General features: G+C 31.2%; 3 long non-coding RNA genes across 4 annotated transcripts in view; all 3 read left to right on the top strand.

Moving 5' to 3' along the window:
- Positions 1-26,326, top strand: part of LOC143248783 (uncharacterized) — a 68,864-nt gene that overhangs the window by 403 nt on the left and 42,135 nt on the right. Inside the window, exons 2-5 of one of the 2 annotated variants that reach the window (XR_013027177.1) lie at positions 453-511; positions 2,592-2,696; positions 4,966-5,033; positions 5,502-5,670. The exons of the other annotated variant lie outside the window; for it this stretch is intronic. This is a non-coding gene — a long non-coding RNA (uncharacterized LOC143248783). Of the gene's footprint in view, positions 1-452; positions 512-2,591; positions 2,697-4,965; positions 5,034-5,501; positions 5,671-26,326 lie in introns of those variants that run through there. 2 annotated transcript variants of the gene reach the window in all.
- Positions 21,451-22,246, top strand: LOC143248289 (uncharacterized). The gene is made up of 2 exons (XR_013026877.1): positions 21,451-21,732; positions 22,188-22,246. It is a non-coding gene; the product is annotated as an uncharacterized LOC143248289 (long non-coding RNA).
- On the top strand, positions 23,319-25,780 carry LOC143248288 (uncharacterized). Its single transcript, XR_013026875.1, has 3 exons — positions 23,319-23,414; positions 25,025-25,092; positions 25,607-25,780. It is a non-coding gene; the product is annotated as an uncharacterized LOC143248288 (long non-coding RNA).

Raw genomic sequence — 26,326 nt, 5'->3', positions numbered from 1 at the left:
GCTAGTTTCACGAACTTCCTTGATATAACGTAATAATGAATAAAGATGAAAGGTCAATGTAAGTGTTTGTATTTTATCGTATTTATATTTACAATAAGTAACACGTTAATTGCATGTTGTTGGTTGCAAAGCCACACAATGGATTATTGGTTCTGGGTCCTCAGCGGAAATTTAGGCCAGAATATGTTATACGCTTACAAAAGAGTGACTGGTGAATAGGAATAGTAACCACAAGAAAATTTAATCACCCCATGATTTTTTTTGAGGGAATGAGGGTAGAGTTGAGGAGTGGTTTTGCTTGGGCCACGAAAGGAACGAATATATTCATTTGGAAATTTTTTATTTGTTTCAATTTTCGATGATTTTTTTCTCTTTCAAATAGCCTATAACAGAAAGAAAGAATTAATAACAGAGCTTTAGCATGTTTGTTCATTAACTTTTAATTATTACAGGCGATAATATAGAAGACAATAAAGAAGCAATGGCCATTATTGAAAGTTTCCCACAGGAGGTAAGTACTGTCGATAATAGTTATTTAAATGTGAACTAATGAGGATCATTAAATAACAATATTTTATTATTTGTGTTCACGATTATCATTATTATTATAGAAAATTATTTATATGGTTGTTTTATTTAAATATTTCATGACATGTTCTGAACAACTCGGTCTAGGAAGTTGTATATTCGTTTGTTCACTCATACAAATGACATGTTCTGCACAGAATTACCTGAGTAGACAAGTAAGAAACTTATTACAGACAGGCATAGCTGTTCCTAACTTTAAAGTGGGATCAGCAGATAATTAACCAGTCACTAAAATCCTGTACGTTGGTTAATTTTAACTGAATAACAGGATTTACTGTCACGTTTAAAAATTACCCACAGATGGAGGTGAGAAGGTTATTTAGTAGTACCGCGTCTCGAACTCCAAATTCTAGGGTTCCCAATTCCAAAAATTAACCACTGGGCCACATTCTAGTATAAACATACATCCATAAGAATAGCATGTTTCAATAAATTTGTTTCTAAGCGTAGAGCTACACGGTTGGTTGACTGTGGTGTGCTTGCCACGAGTATCTAAACCCAGTTTTTAGAGCCATCGTAGTTACTGCTGAATCACTAGAAAATTATGTCTATTTGTACTACACAAGGGGACATCTTTACTGCGCCTATTACGGTATCTAAACTTAGTTTGGTTATAAACCTTTAACCTTTCTCTTCAACTTCTAGGGGGCTTTGTATTAGTGAGCTATATTAACGTTCCATCGCAGAGCAGTAGCAGATCTCTTATATCTCTGTATACTAAATAACTTAAAAATTGAGGGCTATCTGCCCTAACCGTTCCCAGTTTGCTGGTTATTGATTAGAGTGAAGGTAGCTAGTAAACATCAAACACCCACAACTCTCGAGCCACTTTTTTACCAAGGAAAAGTAGGATTGATCGCAATTTATAATGCCCCCAGAGTTGAAAGAACGAGCATGCTCAGTTAAACTCACAACCAACAGCACATGGCCAGTCGAGTACCCTAACCATCATGCCATGACAGACCATTTTCTTCAGTCAAATAATGCATTAATATAAATAAAACAACTAAACATTAGTGCCATGGTTTGATTTTACAAATGCGTTAGATTTTACGTCCAAACATTGAGCCGAAATACAATGAACAATATGCCACACCTTGTAATAAAAATAATTGGACTCAACTCTTACAATTGTAACAGAAAAAAATCATTTTGTTTGTTACGATACATTATTGAAGTACTACTTTTATTGTAAAATAGTCTAGTAAACCATAATAACACGATGTTTCAGATTCTTCAGTGTCAACATTTGAACTAAATTCTTGAATTATATTAGAAATTCACTCCTTCTTTTTTACTTGCTTTCATATAGGTCTTTCAATAATCAGTGTTTTTGAAATTAACTATGGAGTTACTGTCGAAGTAGTAATTTACTACTTTGGCCCGGCATGGCCAGGTAGGTAAGGCACTTGACTCGTAATCTGAGGGTCAGGGGTTCGAATCCCCGTAACACCAAATATGCTCGCCCTTTCAGCCGTAGGGGCGTTATTATTGTACGGTCAATCCCACTATTCGTTGGTAAAAGAGTAGTCCAAGAGTTGGCGGTGGGTGGTGATCACTAGCTGCCTTCCCTCTAGTCTTACACTCTAAATTATTGACAGCTAGCGCAGATAACCCTCGTGTAGCTTTGCGCGAAATTCAAAAAACAAACAAACAATTTAATATTTTTGCTTTTGTTTGAAGTTAAACACAAAGCTACAAAATTGACTATTCTCGTATTGTAAGTCCGCAGATAAACCGATTTGCCACTGGGAGGCAAGTTATCTTGTCAAGTTAAGATAAAAACTTCCTGGTATTAATAAATCACACTGCTAGTGAAATATTTAAAAACGTAATAACGTTGTTTGAGCAGACAGCAACAACCTGAATCAGATGTGAATTCAGTTACTTTAATCACTTGTGGTGGGTAGTAATAAATTATGTTTCAAGTGGAAATCTATAAAACGTAAATAATCCATTGTTTTTATACCATCAGAGTATTCACGATACTTCTCGTCTTTCAGAAAAAAGATGCCTTTGAACAGTGCATAAACGAAAATAATCCAGACTCTCTGAGCGGCGAGGAGATCAGGCAGAAGATGTGTGACGACACAGAATTTGCAGAAACGGTAAGCTGTTTATAAATCAACCAATTCCTCCGAATTAGAGACGCTTTATGAAGATACCAGTCTACTGCCACACTTCAGAAACAATTCATCGACTGAACATTGTCATTGTGACATATGTTCGTGCAATAATCTAAGATTGTGTTACATTTTGAAATATTTAGTAGTATTGTCAGGATGAACATTGTACTTCAAAAACAGTTACTATGAATAGGAACTAAAATGGCGCCGTGTATTACGTACTACATATATTAGAAATAGGTACTAGTTATAGTAACTTGTGTATGTAGGTTAAATACACCGTCTCTACGCTACATAGTTCACCCCACAGTCTTTCTCTGTTACCATCTTTTATTTAAATCTGAAGATGTTTGTATATGTGTGCATGGCCAGGTGGTTAAGGCTCTAGACTCCTAGTTTCAGGGTTCAAATGCTAATCACACCAAACATGCCCGTCCTTTCAGATGTGGAGACGTTATAATTATAGGTCAATCCCACTATGCGTTAATGAGAGAATAACACAAGAGTTGCAGGAAGTGGTGATGACGACTAGCTGCCTTCCCTCTAGTGCTGCATCGTTAAGTTACGGACGGCTACCCCTCGTAAACCTTTGCGGGAAATTCAGAACTCACAAACAAACTTTACTAGTGCCACCTTTGATGCCTTTAATTATTAAATAAATAACATTTTTATTTACTTAGTTATTAGAATTCTCTTTTTGTCTTTAGTAACGTGTGTCTAAAAAGAATGAATGGTTGTGTTTACAGTATCGTATTTACAACATCTATTCATTATTCAGATCATTGTTATCGAATATAGTTCTATATAAATTGTTTATTTTCTTTCACTGTCATATTTATAATCTTTCCGCTGTTCCTTCAAAGACACTAATGTTGTACTTCATAATTAATTACATGCCACTTGTTACATCAACCTGAATTTGTTTTAGACAATATTATATAATTTTAATTGTAAGAAGTTTAAAGTTAACTAAAATTCGGTTGAAATATTTTCAAATTAATATTCAAAATTTAAGATGTTTTATATTAATAATAAACATATTGATTTTATTACATACCTATATCTCAAATAAATTACTTAATATACCACTTTTCAAGACTGAAACAGGTTATACACTGTGTCCTACATATGCGTCAATAGCAATGAAAGAGTTAATGTGGACAGTTAATTTGAACTCCAACATGGTTGTGGGATTGGGATGGATTTGGTTTTATTATCTAACTTCTCTATATTTATGTCTTCATTAATTCTATAAAGCTTCTCTGATGACAACAGTAAAAATATAGTTGTGTTTGCCTAGAATAAAAAGTTAAATGCGTTGTTACATAATTTCGTTTCTTTTAATAAGAAATTCTATAAGTAAAATATTATTTTATTTATTTCTTCCTTTTCATCATATGTTTTTTCTATATAAAAACTGTATGTATGTAATTAATTATAGTCTAACTATTACATCACATCAATATGTTAGTTCCTGTTCACACACTTTACTTTAAATGCTCATTTCATATGCACGATCCTTGGAAGAGATTTTACGGTCTGCACTTTATCCATGTAAATTATAAACATAATTCTGATATTCTATAAACCTTTTATCAGTAAAAGTAAAATAAAGGAGCAGACTAGTTAAATTCATTGTGTTTATATATGTTACCGTGGTGGTAACATATTTATTGGAACATATTCATACTTTGTGAATGTTATAAACATTGTTATAACTTTCCTAACTTTTGAAGTCTGTATTATTAATTATTATATTTTCACACTAAGTTTCTTCGAGTTTAAGATCAAAGCTACATGATGAACTGTCTTCGCTATGCAAATTACGGGTATCGTACCCTAATTTGTGACGATGTAAGTATATAAGGTCACCTTTCAGTCATAGTGGGAGTAACTGACCTCAGACACAGCGACACTAATATTGTTTATCTATATAAAGTTACAGATGTTTTCGTTCTCAATCTTTAGAACACTTAAATATTATGATAGATTTTATGTTAAGCTACAATATAAAATATTTCCTGATGAGCAGACTAAGAACAACATTGTTACTGAATGTTACATTATATACAATATGTTATTAAATATCTTTGAGTTTTTACTATTATCAAAATATAAATTCCAAAGAATTCTATAAGATTAAAATAGAAACAATTTTTTATTGTAACACCTTCCTAATAGACTGATTTACGATAAAATCTGTTTACTTGGCTTTCATAATATATATATATAATTTTCTTTTTACTTGTAGATTAAAAAGTGCGCGATGGGCAAGATGGGAAGAAACTGACGGATTTGTAGAAAACCTACATTTATCTAGTAAGTGTTAGACATGTCTTGGAAGATAATATGACATGTTTTATTTAATATAAGTTTATAATGTAAACTCTATTCACTTTAATCTATTGGAGCAACTTTTTTTTGTTTTCTTAATATTGTATTTAACCAATGTTTGAATAACTCAAATTCAAATTATATTTTCTAAGAAATTTGATCTAGAAGTTTCTCTACTTTTACCAACGTCTAATAGAATTGTTTTGTAGCTCTAATTGTAAATTTGGTTGTAATAATTCCCTAGATTTTCCAAACTTCTTACAATATATTACAGTAACTCAAGAACTGGTTACTCCGACGACAAGTAGGAGTTGAATTCGTTTAATTAAAGTATGAATCTCCAAATGTTAGAAGTTTTTAACATTCATACCATTAATACTGAATTATTTATGGAATGTTTATGTAACACTATTAATGCTGCAATAGCTTTAAAAACAAACTTTTTTATTTCAGAAATGACTTAACATCCAATGAGGAAGTCTTCACTTGATTTACGAAAATCTGACTATACAGTTGTTCTGTCTTTATTCTTCTACGTGTTATTATAAATAGTTTAATTGTTTCTAGTGTACTGGTCTTCATTCAATTTGTTTTTATCTTTCAGTGAAATAAATTCATGGATAAAAATGATTGTTATAAATTGTGTTTAATAAACATTTTGTTTGAAATGACGAATGAAGAGAAAAATTAAAACCAGGAAAAACTAATAGAAATAAATTTCGATTAATTAATCCATAAATCATACAATAAAATTAATATTTATTAATCTAATTGTGGCCAAGAACGTCTTTGCTGTAACTTAGAACTTTAGCGTCACTCAGTTTGTAATAAAACAGTTAAAATTAATCTATATCGTTTCAAAACAAGTTAAAATTATAACTGCAGTAAAACGTTCAAGTAAACTATTAAATAAAACTAAAAGAATGAATTTTCTAGAACCAGTTAAAATTTTCACTTATTATTGAAGAAGCAAAGAAATGAAATGTTTTATTTCTCATATTTTCTCTTTCTCTAAGTTTTTGAAGATATGTCGATGGCACAAAAAATACACAAAAAAAAAGTTTGGTAAAATTTTCCTAATTATTAAAGATAGAAAGAAAAGAAATGTCTTATTTCATGTATTTTTCATTTTCTAGCTTTTGAGAATATGCTGTTAGGCACTGTCTCTCTGTTTAATATTTTTAATGTTAGATTAGTCCACACTACAGACTTTAACATATATATATAAGCCCACCACAATAATCTGTGTCTGACCGTTTTTCTATTGCATAAGTACTTCCAGATCTCTGAGACAATCTCAAACAAACCAATATTTTGGCATTTTCATTGGGGATTCACAACCCTATCCATTTGTTTATTACTATTATTGAATAATTATTATTTTAAACGTCAACTACTTTCGGATATAGCGCCACCTTCCTACAAAAAACTTAAAAACATCTATTAAATTTTCTATAACACAACATACATTCTGTGCAACACAAACAGTGTGCCACCATTCTCCAGGAGGATTACAATGACAATACAATGGCCGCCACTTTTGTAATAATGCACAGATGCACATGAAGTTTCTACTACAACAGCCATCATGACACTGACATGACTGACACTTCCAACTTTACCTTGCAGCGTCATCACATGATTATTAACTTACTGATTAACTAGTACAAGGTGGAAGGACATCAAAAGGTCGGTGTTAAAAGTGGGTAACAGAAAGCACCACTACCACCAGTAGTTTTGTCTCTGTCTCTTAGTAGAAAATCGTCCTAACTTTCACACATTGTTTTAAATTTATACAAATTGACTGATTATAGGTCAAACAAACTTTTCGATGAGGTAATAAAGGATACTATAATAATTCTTTATAAACAAGTTCCATGAAACATAGGCTTTTCACTGTAAACTCCACATTGAAAAAGGCTTCTGTAAACATCTCGGACAGTGAGATAAGTATTACAAGAGCATACAATGTCTCTCACACATTGGGCATCGTTCAACCAATTTATCACTAGAAAATTATTGCACTATTTTGACATTAGTGCAAAGATAAAGCTACAGTTCTTATCCCTTTTAGCCTTGGAAAATACGGATTTTTTTTGCCTTCACAACGCTGTCCCAGATGTGATGAATGATAGCCATTCTCTGAAATTTTTTATGTACATCGCAATAAATACTAACAAAATCATTCAACGAATCGTTCAGATGATGTTTATATTACAACTGTTTCGTAAAGTCAGTACCGAAGATCGTTAAATCCCATGCAAGTCTTCTTGTGGTTTGATGAAATTATGTTCCTGGCAGCATACTCTCAATTGTTTCAGGAACACCCAAACAGATTGGTATCTCGATACCTAGCAACTTCAATGAACAACTTAGAAGGTATTCATATGCAAGAATAGTTGATTTCTGAAGATCTTGACATATAAAAAGCCGAAACTTCATCAAGAGAGAAGAGATATCTGATACACTTGAGGCTCTAATCGAGTATGTTGACAATTTTACTTTGTAAAATACCTTTCTTTAGCGTTGTTCTGTTACGTACGAGTAGTTTCAGAAAGAGTGCAGCACTATACACTTAATCAAATAGTTCCCGTTCTGGTCACTTCAATGTCAACATGGCTTCATGGAATGCCTTGACAATCACCACATTCCCTCCTAAAATAGAGACATTAACATTTATTTTGTGTGCTGTGTATATGACACTGAAATCATGTAAATATTTATTTTACAAATGTGTTCTCGACTGCCATGTTTATATATTTAATCAATAATTATATGCAGTAACTCACTTGGTAAAATGGAGAAGTTTAGAAAATTTTCCTCCTCTTGTGATAAACTTTGGTGAATTTCATACCCAGTCACCTTTCACTGGAAGCATTGAAGACATCTAAGGTGACGCCATATTGAAAAGTTTCTGAACCTGATAACATATCTATCAGGCTGGTATCCCTTTCTAATATCTCTTGTTCATCTATAATCAGGGTTTGCTGAATCAAAGGCTCCTTTGTCAAAAAGCCTTTCAAGGGCTATTTGAATTGAGTATGATACAATATTAGTTGATACATTGACATAACTTACTTAATCATTTGAGTACTTAGTTGTTACTTTTATGTATGAATGTGTGGTATTTATTTATGTTTAATACATTCTTAACATACAACAGTTGCTGTCGTCCTAAAGTGTATTCACATGAAAATTCGATTTGAGACTTTTAAATATAATAAATTAATTCTCTTTTTAATACATTAAGCTATTAACAAGAAGGCATTCCAGGTTTGTAATAATACTATTTCAACCACACTATGTTCGTCACATTCATTGCTCAGGACGCGATTGTCTGAAACCATGGATCTTTAGGCTGGGATACAATAATCTTCATAGCAGTCGAAACACTATTTATATAACCCATTTGTTACCGCGAAGCTGGTCAAGCATGATCATAATTATACTTGTTACAATGAATTACGTTAGGGCTATCGTATAAGCGAGCAGATCAGGCCTGCTCTTTAGGTTTAGTTCTTAGGTCAAGTACGACAATATAATTTTGCGGTCTGAAAAATTACAAACTAAAATTGTCTGAAATTTCTTTGATGGATCATGTTGAAATGACATCATTAAACGGCCGACATTGTCTGTTTGTTTGTTTTTGTATTTAGTTTTGATAGTAAGTGTTTATAAAATCATATCTAAATTTACTCCCCAAAAAACTAAATACACTATGGTAGTATGATAGAGGTACCATTGAACACTTAGAATTATGTGTTCGGCCTAATTTGTATATAATCTTATGACTATCGTGAAATCATAAACTCTGTGAACTATATAGAAAGTCTGTTAAAGTTAGGTTTCAGCAATTAACAGATGCTGATTTGGAAATAGATTAACCTCATTCTTTATTTAAAATTACGATTGCTTGATAGAGGACACTTTTCAAAATTGCATCTATAATAGCTTAAAATAACCAATTTTTAAAGTGTATAGCTCAATTAAATTTTCTTTCTTCATCTGGTGTGTATATATATTGTCCAAAAACTCCATTTCAATACATTTGTTAAACTATATTGTATTTGTATTCGCAAAATTACGCAAATATACACACTTTAATTATCTTACTGCTGTTCAGACTACCAGAAGTACTTTGTGCAATTTCTTCATAGTTTTTTGAATATCCACATTGTCCATCACCTTCCCAGCAGCACTCCTTCAAACAGAATAGTCCATTTTCACAGCAAAGGCAATTCTCTTTGATCGAGCATTTAGTGATACCAATGTAACCACAGTAGAAGTTCAGCATCTTGTTTAAAGCTTTTGGTTCATCAAAAGAGACAGGAACCGTGATGTTAATCCTTAATGTCGAACTGGTCTGGAAACTTGTGATTTCTCGAGATCAACTAATGTCAACGTCTTTGCTTCCATGATCTATGTTTAACGTGCTGTACAAATGAGGCTGTACAACTTTGTTATAGGTACAGTCTGCGTTGCGGCCAGGCGAACATGGAGGTCGTTAAGAGATGATTTTTTTTCTTCTAAATGTGAGTGCTTGAAGACAAATTTTGTGCCAGGTATTGTCTGTATTAGCTGCAGCACTGTCTCCTTGCCAGCATAGAATGAAATCTTAACCAATGAGAGCATGAACTACTGGCAATACAATATATACTTTTGTTGGTCTGATAGTCTGTGCAACGTCATAATGTGATGAAAACGATTCATTCGACGCATATCAAGGGTCTATTAATCCTACCACATGTGGAACACAGTGTGCTAAGAGAACCACAATCTATGTGCCTGATGACTTTACAGTTAGCTGAGGTGTTGAATTCTTGGTCAGGTTTAATGGATTTAATATTTGTAAGATTAATTTAAGTCATACTTCAAACTTGTATATATATTATATATAAACCATCTGGATATTTAAATTTTTCACTCCCAGAAACCTACACACTACCGTTGTTTAACATCTCAGATATATTGGTATGTTTAAAAATGCTCAGAAAATTTTCTATAAAGCAATTCAAGGTTTGGAAATTCAATCAATTTCTGAACAGTGGCACAAAGACTATATAACAAAAATACCTTAACAAGAGAGAATTTAAGTTATTGAAGACTGTACAAAAGTGAGAAAAACTTGAAATAATTATTATCAGAACTTTAGGTTTATTAAAATTGGAGCCTTTAAGAATGTTCATACTGAGCCATAACCATGAATTTGATGACGTGCATTTTAGGGTTTCAACGCTATTATTTTATTAAATTTCGTAATTGAAGTGTCATCAAAATATATATCAATTCTTACGTCTGATAAAAAGACATCTGAAACCATATCTATCATTCGATTCGCCACTTTCACTGAAGTGTAACCCTAACACCAGACTGCACCAGACTCGAGAAAAGAAAATGTAGTTGTAATCTGAAGTAAAACTTATTTCTTGTGTTAATTTTCTCCAAAACAGTTTCAGAAACATCATATTGTGATATTTTTCTTCGAATATTTTCCCTCAACAACTTCAGTAAGAGAAAACTATTTATGTTGCAATCTATTTTACCTTAGATTTCACAATCTAATACAAATACACATCCATATGAAAAGTATGTTTCAGGAAATTTGTTGCTAAACATAAAATTACACAATGAGCTAACTGTGCTATTGCTTGCCACGAGTATCGAAACCCAATTTTTGGCGTTATAGACAATAGTACTTACTGTTGAATTACTGGAAGGTTATGTATATTTTGCTATGTAACTGGATATATTTACTCTGCTCATTACGGGTATTCAAACCTAGTTTGGATATAAACCTTCAACCCATCGCTTTAGCGTCTATGGGACTTGATATTATTAGATTATGTTAACGTTTCACCACATAGAAGAAGAGATCTCTAATCTATTCATACGTTTATACCAAAATAACTTAAAAACTGAGTTCTATTGCACTAACCGTTCCCTGATTAGTGGTGATAAGTTACATGAAAGGCAGCTAGTAAACATCAAACACCATCAACACTTGACCTCCCTTTTTTACCAACTACATTATTATGACCCTCTCAAACTCGCACCCAGCCAGATGGCCAGTCGAGTACCCTAACCATCATGCTTTGCGAACCATTATTTTCACTAAATAATATATTAATATAAATAAATCGCATAAACATTTTTGCTATGTGTCTTTCAGAAAAAGATGCATTTGAACAGTGCAAAAACGAAAACAATCCAGACTCTGAGGTGACGATGAATTCAGGCAGAAGATGTGTGACGACAAAGAATTTTAAAAAACAGTAAGTTACTATTAACCAGTTATTAGAATTCTGTTTTTTTAAGCCTTTAGTAACGTCTGCTTAAAGTAAATAAATAGTTATGTTCACAGTATCGTATTTACAACATCTATTCATTATTCAGATCATTGTTATCGAATATAGTTCTATATAAATTGTTTTATTTTATTTTACTATCATATTTATATATAATCTTTCCGTTGTTCCTTCAAAGACACTCATGTTTGTACTTTATAATTAATTACATGCCACTTTTAATATCAACCTGAAGTGGTTTTAGACAATAATAGTATATAATTTAAATTGTAAGAAGTTTTAAGTTAACTAAAATTCCGTTCAAATATTTTCAGATTAATACTGAAAATTTAAGATGTTTTATATTAATAATAAACATATTGATTTTATTACATACCTATATCTCAAATAAATTACTTAATATACCACTTTTCAAGACTGAAACAGGTTATACTCTGTGTCCTACATATGCGTCAATAGCAATGAAAGAGTTAATGTGGATGGTTAATTTGAACTCCAACATGGTTGTGGGATTGGGATGGATTTGGTTTTATATTCTAACTTCTCTATATTTATGTCTTCATTAATTCTATAAAGCTTCTCTGATGACAACAGTAAAAATATAGTTGTGTTTGCCTAGAATAAAAAGTTAAATGCGCTGTTACATAATTTCGTTTCTTTTAATAAGAAATTCCTATAAGTAAAATATTATTTTATTTCTTTCTTCCTTTCTCGTCATATGTTTTTTCTATATAAAAACTGTATGTATGTAATTAATTGTAGTCTAACTATTACATCACATTAATATGTTAGTTCCTATTCACAAACTTTACTTTAAATGCTCATTTCATATGCACGATCCTTGGAACAGATTTTACGGTCTGCACTTTATCCATGTAAATTATAAACATAATTCTGATATTCTATAAACCTTTTATCAGTAAAAGTAAAATAAAGGAGCAGACTAGTTAAATTCATTGTGTTTATATATTTTACCGTGGTGGTAACATATTTATTGGAACATATTCATACTTTGTGAATGTTATAAACATTGTTATAACTTTCCTAACTTTTGAAGTCTGTATTATTAATTATTATTTTTCACACTGAGTTTCTTCGAGTTTAAGATCAAAGCTACGTGATGAACTGTCTTCGCTATGCAAATTACGGGTATCGTACCCTAATTTGTAACGATGTAAGTATATAAGGTCACCTTTCAGTCATAGCGGGAGTAACTGACCACAGACACAGCGACACTAATGTTGTTTATCTATATAAAGTTACAGATGTTTTAGTTCTCAATCTTTAGAACACTTAAATATTATGATAGATTTTATGTTAAGCTACAATATAAAATAGTTCCTGATGAGCAGACTAAGAACAACATTGTTACTGAATATTACATTATATACAATATGTTATTAACTATCTCTGAATTTTTACTATTGTCAAAATATAAATTCCAAAGTAATTCTATAAGATTAAAATAGAAACAATTTTTTATTGTAACACCATCCTAATAGACAGATTTACGATAAAATTTGTTTACTTGGCTTTCATAATATATATATAATTTTCTTTTTACTTGTAGATTAAAAAGTGCGCGATGGGCAAGATGGGAAGAAACTGACGGATTTGTAGAAAACCTACATTTATCTAGTAAGTGTTAAACATGTCTTGGAAGATAATATGACATGTTTTATTTAATATAAGTTTATAATGTAAAGTCTATTCACTTTAATCTATTGAAGCAACTTTCTTTTGTTTTCTTAATATTGTATTTAACCAATGTTTGAATAACTCAAATTCAAATTATATTTTCTAAGAAATATGATCTAGAAGTTTCTCTACTTTTACCAACGTCTAATAGAACTGTTTTGTAGCTCTAATTGTAAATTTGGTTGTAATAATTCCATAGATTTTCCAAACTTCTTACAATATATTATAGTAACTCAAGAACTGGTTACTCCGACGACAAGTAGGAGATGAATTCGATTAATTAAAGTATGAATCTCCAAATGTTAGAAGTTTTAACATTCATACCATTAATACTGAATTATTTATGGAATGTTTATGTAACACTATTAATGCTGCAATAGCTTTAAAAACAAACTTTTTTATTTCAGAAATGACTTAACATCAATGAGGAAGTCTTCACTTGATTTACGAAAATCTGACTATACAGTTGTTCTGTCTTTATTCTTCAGCGTGTTATTATAAATAGTTTAATTGTTTCTAGTGTACTGGTCTTCATTCAATTTGTTTTTATCTTTCAGTGAAATAAATTCATGGATAAAAATGATTGTTATAAATTGTGTTTAATAAACATTTTGTTTGAAATGACGAATGAAGAGAAAAATTAAAACCAGGAAAAACTAATACAAATAAATTTCGATTAATTAATCCATAAATCATACAATAAAATTAATATTTATTAATCTAATTGTGGCCAAGAACGTCTTTGCTGTAACTTAGAACTTTAGCGTCACTCAGTTTGTAATAAAACAGTTAAAATTAATCTATATCGTTTCAAAACAAGTTAAAATTATAACTGCAGTAAAACGTTCAAGTAAACTATTAAATAAAACTAAAAGAATGAATTTTCTAAAACCAGTTAAAATTTTCACTTATTATTGAAAAAGCAAAGAAATGAAATGTTTTATTTCTCATATTTTCTCTTTCTCTAAGTTTTTTGAAGATATGTGGATGGCACAAAAATACACAAAAAAAGTTTGGTAAAATTTTCCCTAATTATTAAAGATGGATTAATTATTAATTATTATTTCATGTATTTTTCATTTTCTAGCTTTTGAGAATATGCTGTTAGGCACTGTCTCTCTCTTTAATATTTTTAATGTTAGATTAGACCACACTACAGACTTAAACCTATATATATAAGCAGACCACAATAATCTGTGTGTCCGTTTTTCTATTGCATAAGTACTTCCAGATCTCTGAGACAATCTCAAACAAACCAATATTTTCGCATTTTCACTGGGGGTTCACAACCCTATCCATTTGTTTATTACTATTATTGAATAATTATTATCTTACACGTCAAATACTTTCGGATATAGCGCCACCTTCTTACAAAAAACATCCAACACAGGCTTTTCACTGTAAACTCCACATTGAAAAAGACTTCTGTAAACATCTCGGACAGTGAGATAAGTATTACAAGAACATACAATGTCTCTCACACATTGGGCATCGTTCAACCAATTTATCACTAGAAAATTATTGCACTATTTTGACATTAGTGCAAAGATAAAGCTGCAGTTCTTATCTCTTTTAGTCTTGGAAAATACTGATTTTTAACCTTCAGAACGCTGTCCCAGTTGTGATGAATGATAGCCATTCTCTGAAATTTTTTATGTACATCGCAATAAATACTAACTAAATCATTCAACGTATCGTTCAGATGATGTTTATGTTACAACTGTTTAGAAAAGTCAGTACCGAAGATCGTTAAATACCATGCAAGTCTTCTTGTGGTTTGATGAAATTATGTTCCTGGCAGCATACTCTCAATTGTTTCAGGAACACCCAAACAGATTGGTATCTCGATACCTAACAACTTCAATGAACAACGTAGAAGGTATTCATAAGCAAGAATAGTTGATTTCTGAAGACTTTACCATATAAAAAGCCGAAACTTCATCAAAAGAGAAGAGAATATCTGATACACTTGAGGCTCTAATCGAGTATGTTGACAAATTTCACATTGTAAAATACCTTTCTTTAGCGTTGTTCTGTTACGTACGAGTAGTTTCAGAAAGAGTGCAGCACTATACACTTAATCAAATAGTTCCCGTTCTGGTCACTTCAATATCAACATGGCTTCATGGAATGCCGTGACAATCACCACATTCCCTCCTAAGATAGAGACATTAACATTTATTTTGTGTGCTGTGTATATCACACTGAAATCATGTAAATATTTACATTAGAAATGTGCTCTCGACTGCCATGTTTATATGTTTAACCAATAATTATATGCAGTAACTCACTTGGTAAAATGGAGAAGTGTAGAAAACTTTCCTCCTCTTGTGATACACTTTGGTGAATTTCATACCCAGTCACCTTTCACTGGAAGCATTGAAGACATCTGAGGTGATGACATATTGAAAAGTTTCAGAACCTGATAACATATCTATCAGGCTGGTATCACTTTCTAATATCTCTTGTTCACCTATAATCAGGGTTTGCTGAACCAATGGTTTTCTTGTCAAAAAGCCTTTCAAAGGGCTATTTGAAATGAGTCTGAGACAATGTTAGTTGATACATTGACATATCTTACTTAATCATTTGTGTACTCAGTTGTTACTTTTATGTGTTCTACATTTCTCTTGAATATGTTGACAACTTTATGAAGTAATTGTTTCTCATTCTGAAGTATATGTGGGTCAATATCGGATACTAATAATTCCCTATTTTTTTTAGCAAATACCTTACTGAAATTGAGTTTCAATAGACTATATCTGCCATTTCTTCCTGAACGTAAAACGATAACACTGTCAAATGAACAAGTTCTAAGTAACTTATTATTTAACATGATACTGGAGGTGCTTGAGAAAGTATAATGTAGTATGATATCAACTGTGCGATACAAGAAAGTCAGTAGTTACTGCTTTTAGGTTTTCGTAAAAATTCATCACAACCAGAAACAGTGCAACGTAATTTGTTTACACCTACAACTATAATTCACGTTGTCGATTCCGAAATGTATGAATGTGTGGTATTTATTTATATTTAATACATTCTTAACATACAACAGTTGCTGTCGTCTTAAAGTGTATTTACATGAAAATTCGATTTGAGACTTTTAAATATAATAAAGTAATTCTCTTTTTAATACATTAGGCTATTAAGAAGAAGGCATTCCAGGTTTGTAATAATACTATTTCAACCACACTATGTTCGTCACATTCATTGCCCAGGACGCGATTGTCTGAAACCATGTATCTTTAGGCTGAAATACAATGATCTTCATAGCAATCGAAACACTATTTATATAACCCATTTGTTACCGCGAAGCAGGTCAAGCATGATCATAATTATACTTGTTACAATGAATTACGTTAGGGCTATTGTATAAGCGAGCAGATCAGGCCTGCTCTTTAGGTTTAATTCTTAGGTCAAGTACGACAATATAATTTTGCGGTCTGAAAAATTACAAACTAAAATTGTTTGAAATTCTTTCGATGGATCATGTTGAAATGACGTCATAAAACGGCCGACATTGCCTGTTTGTTTGTTTTTGTATTTAGTTTTGATAGTAAGTGTTTATAAAATCATATCTAAATTTACTCCTCAAAAACTAAATACACTATGGTAGTATGATAGAGGTACCATTGAACACTTAGAATTAAGTGTTCGGCCTAATTTGTATATAATTTTATGACTATCGTGAAATCATAAACTCTGTGAACTATAAAGAAAGTCAGTTAAAGTTAGGTTTCAGCAATTAACAGATGCTGATTTAGAAATAGATTAACCTCATTCTTTATTTAAAAATACGATTGCTTGATAGAGGACACTTTTCAAAATTGCATCTATAATAGCTTAAAATAACAAATTTTTTAAGTGTATAGCTGAATTAAATTTTCTTTTTTCATCTGGTGTGTATATATATTGTCCAAAAACTCCATTTCAATACATTTGTTAAACTATATTGCATTTGTATTCGCAAAATTACGCAAATATACACACTTTAATTATCTTACTGCTGTTCAGACTACAAGAAGCATTTTGTGCAATTTCTTCATAGTTTTTTGAATATCCACATTGTTCATCACCTTCCCAGCAGCACTCCTTGAAACAGGAGGGTCCATTTTGATAGCAAAGGCAATTCTCTTTGATCGAGCAATTATTGATACCAATGTAACCACAGTAGAAGTTCAGCATCTTGTTTAAAGCTTTTGGTTCATCAAAAGAGACAGGAACCGTGATGTTAATCTTTAATGTCAAACAGGTCTGGAAACTTGTATTTCTCGAGATGAACTAATGTCAACGTCTTTGCTTCCATGATCTATGTTTAACGTGCTGTACAAATGAGGCTGTACAACTTTGTTATAGGTACAGTCTGCGTCGCAGCCAGGCGAACATGGAGCTCGTTAAGAGATGATTTTTTTCCCTCTTAATGTGAGTGCTTGAAGACAAATTTTGTGCCAGGTATTGTCTGTATTAGCTGCAGCACTGTTTCCTTGCCAACATAGGATGAAATCTTAACCAATGAGAGCATGAACTACTGGCAATACAATATAAACTTTTGGTGGTCTGATAGTCTGTGCAACGTCACAATGTGATGAAAACGATTCATTCGACGCATATCAAGGGTCTATTAATCCTACCACATGTGGAATATAGTGTGCTAAGAGAACCACAATCTATGTGTCTGATGACTTTAAAGTAAGCTGAGGTGTTGCATTCTTGGTCAGGTTTAATGGATTTAATATTTGTAAGATTAATTTAAGTCATACTTCAAACTTGTATATATATTATATATAAACCATCTGGATATTTAAAATTTTCACTCTCAGAAACCTACACACTACCGTTGTTTAACATCTCAGATATATTGGTATGTTTAAGAATGCTCAGAAAGTTTCCTAAACAGCAGTTCAAGGTTTGGAAATTCAATCAATTTCTGAACAGTGGCATAAAGATTATATAATAAAAATACCTTAACAAGAGAGAATTTGTAGTTATTGAAGACTGTACAAAAGTGAGAAAAACTTGAAATAATTATTATCAGAACTTTAGGTTTATTAAAATTGGAGCCTTTAAGAATGTTCACACTGAGCCATAACCACGAATTTGATGACGTGCATTTAAGGGTTTCAACGCTATTATATTATTAAATTTCGTTACTGAAGTGTCATCAAAATATATATCAATTCTTACATCTGATAAAAAGACATCTGAAACACAATCTATCATTCAATTCGCCACTTTCATTGAAGTGTAACCCTAACACCAGACTGCACCAGACTCGAGAAAAGAAAATTTATGTTGCCTTTAGGAAATCTTCCTTGTTCTGTTACTAAACTCGAATTTTCTCAAATATATGACTATTTTTTATCTTTTGGACTTCGTATCTTAGACACACCCTGAGTTAGATTGGCATTTAATGACCCCGTTATAGTAATTTTAATATCATAATCAGCGTACCAATTGAATAAATTAGAACTATAAATATGTTTCTCAACTTTAATGGACCGCAACTTCCTGTTAAACGAAAAAAACCGTTTCGTTTTTTGTACTGAGGTCTTCTTTATGAGTACTACGCACCTTTCAAAACCTATACGTGTACAAGGACATCGTTGAAATGTCATATTCAATACAAACTGTACATTGCTTTAAATATTTAGATTGTCATAACACGCACTCGTAAAAAACAAACAAACAAAAACATGCAGTTCTTAATTGTTTGTGCACAGCTTTCGTTAAATTAACGAACTCGAGCGAGACTCACGCATATTTGTGAAAGTACCAGTCCACAGATCAAAGTATACACAGCCACATGGCCGTAATTTTACAAGCGACATTGTATTTTATCTATAAAATCTGATACGGAAAACTTGAATGGATGCAGTTTTCAATTTGTAACAGACTTTTTAAAAGTTTTTATAAAGCCTCTACAAGGCACAGCTAATTTGAACGTCCACTTTCAGGTTCTTGTTTCCTTTGTTATAAAGCAGATAATTACACTATGGGTTAATGTTATTCTCCTCACCGCAGTAGCCGAAACCAGATATCTTTTAGTGTAAGAAGCTACCACCCAGCTACAGAAGTAGACACCACATTATATCCGCTGTTCTTTTAAGGTTTTGATTAATATGAAACTGGTAGAACGAGACAGTGCTTTAAAAAGACAGTGCACCAATGTTGAAATGGTATTTCTAGACCGTGCCCTGAAAGTTAATACACCAGTTGTAACTGTTTAGAGTATCCCGAAAGCTAAAAATTAATCTGTCCTAATGAATAGTGCTCCAACTATAAACGGTGTCCTAAAGATTAATGTATTTTACGGAATATAAAATTTATTTTAATAACTGATATAAACACATTCTGTATCGAAATAAATATTATGATTTAAAGACTTGTATCGCAACCTGTCTCAAATTATACCATATGAAACAAAACAGACGTAATAGAGTCCTGAGTTACGTCATCGTAATTAAAACAAACGATTCTTTATTGAGTTTTAAGGCTGTCATACAATAAGCAACAAAGAGAACAATTTCTCTTACGGGTTCTTCGCAAACGAAACAACGATTTAATTGATTTGAAAAATATACTCAGCTTCGTGAAACAAATTTTTATTGTGGATCAAATGGAAGATTATTTGTTTGAAGATCTTCTAATAAAGACAATCGATACAAACATGACATTTTCTTATAAGGCTTAAAATGATCTATTTCTGTTATAGTAAGACCAGGTAGAACTCTCTTTTGATTTTTGTATCAGTGAATTGGCGTTTCAACCCCAAAAATGCTGAATCAAGTTGTAAAACTAATAATCTCAATTAGTGTATTCAAAGTTGAAAATTGTGTGAACTTTATGGATTTCTTTATAAGTTGTTTTAATGGCAACTTCTTCTGTTGATTTATCTGTGACGAGATACAGACATACATGATGCCAGTAAGTCATTGTAGGAAATTATATAGCAGGAAAACTCATTAATGTATAGAAAATATATATAGAACTCAAATTCATCATTTTTCTCATCACTTATTCTTTTACATATCAAGGCCTTTTAAATCTGGGAGAAAAAGGTTCTATATTGAACTCTTCTTACAATTCATCACTGGTCACTTTATACTGTTTTTTTTTCTTTTAATTTCTCGAAAACTTAATTAAAAATACCAAGTTAGTAGTTGCGAAATTTGTAGTGATTGACTAGACATAAGGCAGCTTGTTAACACTACCAACAGTTTCTAATTATGATGTGTTAGAATAAACGCAAAATAGCTACTTAGCTCCACCTATCATCCGTTATCGAATACTCTTTACCAACCAATAATTGAATTGAACATCACTTAACAACGCCCTCGTGGCTGAAAGGACGAGCATATCCCACGAAGATATTCAATACCGCGACCCTTAGATTGCGAGTGGAGTGTTATCAACGCCATGTTTGTCAAGCTTACTGAAAACTGGTTTCTGAAAACTTCCCGCACCATTATCCCTGAACAAAGGCTACTCGAGAGAACAAACCTTAGCTTCATAACTCGAAATACCATAGAAACAATTCATATTACATTACCATACGAAACCTACCTATGTTATTATTTGAGTTTTTTCAGAGTTACTGGTGAGGGATGGAATTTCTCGAAACCAGTATAAATTAATGACAGCTTGAGGTTTATTTGAAATTCTCGATGTTTGGTTCAGATTTTTCCAGAATTTTGTCTTCTCGTTCGTTCTAGACACCTTTTACTTTTTTGTTTTGAAGAGAAGTGTATTCAAATACACCTATTTTGGATTGTTTTCTGTACAGCCAAACGGAGTACTACATGTTAATAACGTTCTCTAATTCCAATTAGAAGTAATCAATTTTCATCACAAACTCATGACTGACGGAACAATGAGATTTCACCATTCTTGGAAAGAGCTACAAACAATGAATGTTTCGATTACTAATACCCCACGTTCCGGTCCTGAAAAAAATAGAAGAATAAAAAATTAACATTTTCTTAACGAGCAGTTCTTCAGTTAACTGTGTGTATTCGTCCTATTTTGACTTTGTGTGACTAAACGAGTATGTAACAACAACACACCGAATTTCAGAAGCTTTGGGTGCATGCGTTAAAAATCACGTGACAGTTTTTGTTAGTATAAATACAGAAAAAACAAACAAATATTCTTCTGTAAACATCAGTTTGGTATAAAAGAATGATCTAGCAGCTTAACATAGTTTGGTTTGTTCAAACACGCAATGTTTTACTTCATAATTTTAAAAACAGCGTTTCTTAACAGTGAGTAGTATATGAGTGATTCTGTGCATAAACCTGAACAAACAAAAAAGAGATAACACAAAAGGCAAAAATGATCCGTCAAATATATTGTTTAAAGGCAATGTTTCATCAGAGATACTAGAATAAATAGTTTTCTAACAGTAGATCAACATGGACATTTCTTACTGTAATGTACGAGTGAAAACCTTTTTTCTTTTCCCTCTATTGTTGAGATTTGTATAAAAACGCAATAATTTCACCAAAATATTATCATCCGTCTGACTCAGAACATCAGCTGACAGTTTGAACTCTGTAGACTTGTTCTTCTAAAACCATCAGAAATGAAGAGTCTAGCGGTATTGCTTCTGGTTACTATTTTCGTTGCGATTGCCTGGGGCAAAGGAAAAAAACATGGAAAATTACACAAGTTAATGTGCAGTAAGTGACTTTTATGAAATAGTTCGTGTAGCAGATTATTCTATAACATCATTGACACCGGTTCTGGCTAGTTTCACGTGCTTCAATGATATAACGTAATAATAATTAAAGATGAAAGGTCAGTGTAAATGTTTGTATTTTCACAAATTTATATTTACAATAAGTAAAATTTTATTTGTGTGTATTTGTGAGCAAAGCCAACACAATGGGTCATTAATTCAATGTTTTCAGTGTTGAGTTAGAATATGTTATAAACTTACAGCTAAGATAGTGGAGAACGGGAATTGTTCATGTTTTTCTTGTTAAAAACTTGCTTTCCAAGTAGTTATTAGGGGATTTAACGGTTTTCCTCTCTTCTTTTTTTATAACCTATAATATTATATATTAACAAAGATAAACAAATAATAACAGAGCTTTAGAACGTTTCTTCTTTCATAAACTTTTCATTGTTACAGGCGATAATGAAGAAGACGTAAAAAAAGCAATGGCTATTGTTGAAAGTTTCCCACAGGAGGTAAGTACTGTTGATAATAGTTCTTTAAATGTGAACCACTGAAAAACATTAAATAACAATAGTTTATTCTTTGTGTTCACGATTATTATTATTATTATAAAAATTATTTATATGGTTCTTTTATTTGAATATTTCATGGCATGTTCTGAACAACTCGGTCGTTACTCTCAGAGTTTGTTTGTTCACTCATACAAATGACATGTTCTGCATAGAATTACCTGAGTAGACAAGTAAGAAATTTATTATAGACAGGCATAGCTGTTCCTATCTTTAAACTAGGATCAGCAGATAATTAACTAGTCACTAAAATCCTGTTAGTTGGTTAATTTTAAATGAATAACAGGATTTATAAATTACCCACATCTGGAGATAAGAATATTGTTTAGTGGTACCATATCAAGAACTCCAAATCCTTTGGTTCCAGCTTCGATGCACTAACCATTAGGTCACAATCTAATACAAATACACATCCATATGAAGAGTATGTTTCAGGAAATTTGTTGCTAAACATAAAATTACACAATGAGCTAACTGTGCTGTGCTTGCCACGAGTATCGAAACCCAATTTTTGGCGTTATAGACAATAGTACTTACTGTTGAATTACTGGAAGGTTATGTATATTTTTGCTATGTAACTGGATATATTTACTCTGCTCATTACGGGTATTCAAACCTAGTTTGGATATAAACCTTCAACCTTATCGCATAGCGTCTATGGGACTTGATATTATTAGATTATGTTAACGTTTTACCACATAGAAGAAGAGATCTCTCTAATCTATTCATACGTTTATATCAAAATAACTTAAAAACTGAGTTCTATTGCACTAACCGTTCCCTGATTAGTGGTGATAAGTTACATGAAAGGCAGCTAGTAAACATCAAACACCATCAACACTTGAGCTCCTCTTTTACCAACTACATTATTATGACCCACTCAAACTCGCACCCAGCCAGATGGCCAGTCGAGTACCCTAACCATCATGCTATGCCAGACCATTATTTTCACTAAATAATATATTAATATAAATAAATCCCATAAACATTTTTTGCTATGTCTTTCAGAAAAAGATGCATTTGAACAGTGCAAAACGAAAACAATCCAGACTCTCTGAGTGACGATGAATTCAGGCAGAAGATGTGTGACGACAAAGAATTTGCAAAAACAGTAAGTTACTATTAACCAGTTATTAGAATTCTGTTTTTAAGCCTTTAGTAACGTCTGCTTAAAGTAAATAAATAGTTATGTTCACAGTATCGTATTTACAACATCTATTCATTATTCAGATCATTGTTATCGAATATAGCTCTATATAAATTGTTTTATTTTATTTTACTATCATATTTATATATAATCTTTCCGTTGTTCCTTCAAAGACACTCATGTTGTACTTTATAATTAATTACATGCCACTTTTAATATCAACCTGAAGTGGTTTTAGAAAATAGTATATAATTTAAATTGTAAGAAGTTTTAAGTTAACTAAAATTCCGTTCAAATATTTTCAGATTAATACTGAAAATTTAAGATGTTTTATATTAATAATAAACATATTGATTTTATTACATACCTATATCTCAGATAAATTACTTAATATACCACTTTTCAAGACTGAAACAGGTTATACACTGTGTCCTACATATGCGTCAATAGCAATGAAAGAGTTAATGTGGATGGTTAATTTGAACTCCAACATGGTTGTGGGATTGGGATGGATTTGGTTTTATATTCTAACTTCTCTATATTTATGTCTTCATTAATTCTATAAAGCTTCTCTGATGACAACAGTAAAAATATAGTTGTGTTTGCCCAGAAGAAAAAGTTAAATGCGCTGTTACATAATTTCGTTTCTTTTAATAAGAAATTCCTATAAGTAAAATATTATTTTATTTATTTCTTCCTTTCTCGTCATATGTTTTTCTATATAAAAACTGTATGTATGTAATTAATTATAGTCTAACTATTACATCACATCAATATGTTAGTTCCTATTCACAAACTTTACTTTAAATGCTCATTTCATATGCACGATTCTTGGAACAGATTTTTACGGTCTGGACTTTATCCATGTAAATTATAAACATAATTCTGATATTCAAGAAATCTTTTTATCAGTAAAAAGTAAAATAAAGGAGCAGACTAGTTAAATTCATTGTGTTTATATATGTTACCGTGGTGGTAACATATTTAATGGAACATATTCATACTTTGTGAATGTTATAAACATTGTTATAACTTTCCTAACTTTTGAAGTCTGTATTATTAATTATCATATTTTCACACTGAGTTTCTTCGAGTTTAAGATCAAAGCTACATAATGAACTGTCTTCGCTATGCAAAATACGGGTATCGTACCCTAATTTGTGACGATGTAAGTATATAAGGTCACCTTTCAGTCATAGCGGGAGTAACTGACCTCAGACACAGCGACACTAATGTTGTTTATCTATATAAAGTTACAGATGTTTTCGTTCTCAATCTTTAGAACACTTAAATATTATGATAAATTTTATGTTAAGCTACAATATAAAATATTTCCTGATGAGCAGACTAAGAACAACATTGTTACTGAATATTACATTATATACAATATGTTATTAAATATCTTTAAGTTTTTACTATTATCAAAATATAAATTCCAAAGTAATTCTATAAGATTAAAATAGAAACAATTTTTTATTGTAACACCATCCTAACAGACTGATTTACAATAAAATCAATAGTTTTGTTTACTTGGCTTTCATAATATATATATATAATTTTCTTTTTACTTCTAGATTAAAAAGTGTGCGATGGGCAAGATGGGAAGAAACTGACGGATTTGTAGAAAACCTACATTTATCTAGTAAGTGTTAGACATGTCTTGGAAGATAATATGACATGTTTTATTTAATATAAGTTTATAATGTAAAGTCTATTCACTTTAATCTATTGGAGCAACTTTCTTTTGTTTTCTTAATATTGTATTTAACCAATGTTTGAATAACTCAAATTCAAATTATATTTTCTAAGAAATATGATCTAGAAGTTTCTCTACTTTTACCAACGTCTAATAGAATTGTTTTGTAGCTCTAATTGTAAATTTGGTTGTAATAATTCCCTAGATTTTCCAAACTTCATACAATATATTACAGTAACTGAAGAACTGGTTAATCCAAACTTCTTACAATATATTACAGTAACTCAAGAACTGGTTAATCCGACGACAAGTAGGATTTGAAATCATTTAATTAAAGTATGAATATCCAAATATAAGAAGTTTTTAACATTCATACCATTGATACTGAATTATTTACAGAATGTTTATGTAACACTATTAATGTTGCAGTAGCTTTTTAAAACAAACTTTTCCATTTCAGGTATGACCACACATCCAATAAGGAAGTCCTCACTTGACCTACGAAAATCTGACTATACAGTTGTTCTGTCTTTATTCTTCTGCGTATTATTATAAATATTTTAATTGTTTCTAGTGTACTGGTTTTCATTCAATTTGTTTTTATCTTTCAGTGAAATAAATTCATCGATAAAAATGATTGTTATAAATAGTGTTTAATAAACATTTTGTTTGAAATGACGAATGAAGAGAAAAATGAAAACCAGAAAAAAACTAATACAAATAAATTTCGATTAATTAATTCATAAATATTATAATAAAATTAATATTTATTTATATAATCGTGGCCAAGAACGTCTTTGCTGTAAACTAAAAGAATGAACTTTCTAAAACCAGTAAAATAGTTTGGTAAAATTTTCCCTAATTATTAAAGATGGAAAAAAAAGAAATGTGTTATTTCATGTATTTTTCATTTTCTAGCTTTTGAGAACATGATGTTAGGCACTGTCTCTCTCTTTAATATTTTTAATGTTAGATTAGTCCACACTACAGTCTTTAACCTATATATATAAACACACCACAATAATCTCTGTCTGTCCGTTTTTCTATTGCATAAGTACTTCCAGATCTCTGAGCCAATCTCAAACAAACCAATATTTTGGCATTTTCATTGGGGGGTTCACAACCCTATCCATTTGTTTATTACTATTATTGAATAAGTATTATCTTAAACATTAACTAC

Source organism: Tachypleus tridentatus, chromosome 4 (genome assembly GCF_004210375.1).
Source record: "Tachypleus tridentatus isolate NWPU-2018 chromosome 4, ASM421037v1, whole genome shotgun sequence".
Taxonomy (NCBI): Eukaryota; Metazoa; Arthropoda; class Merostomata; order Xiphosura; family Limulidae; genus Tachypleus; species Tachypleus tridentatus.
Note: the sequence above shows the minus strand (reverse complement) of the source record. Positions and strands in the feature narration are given on the sequence as shown.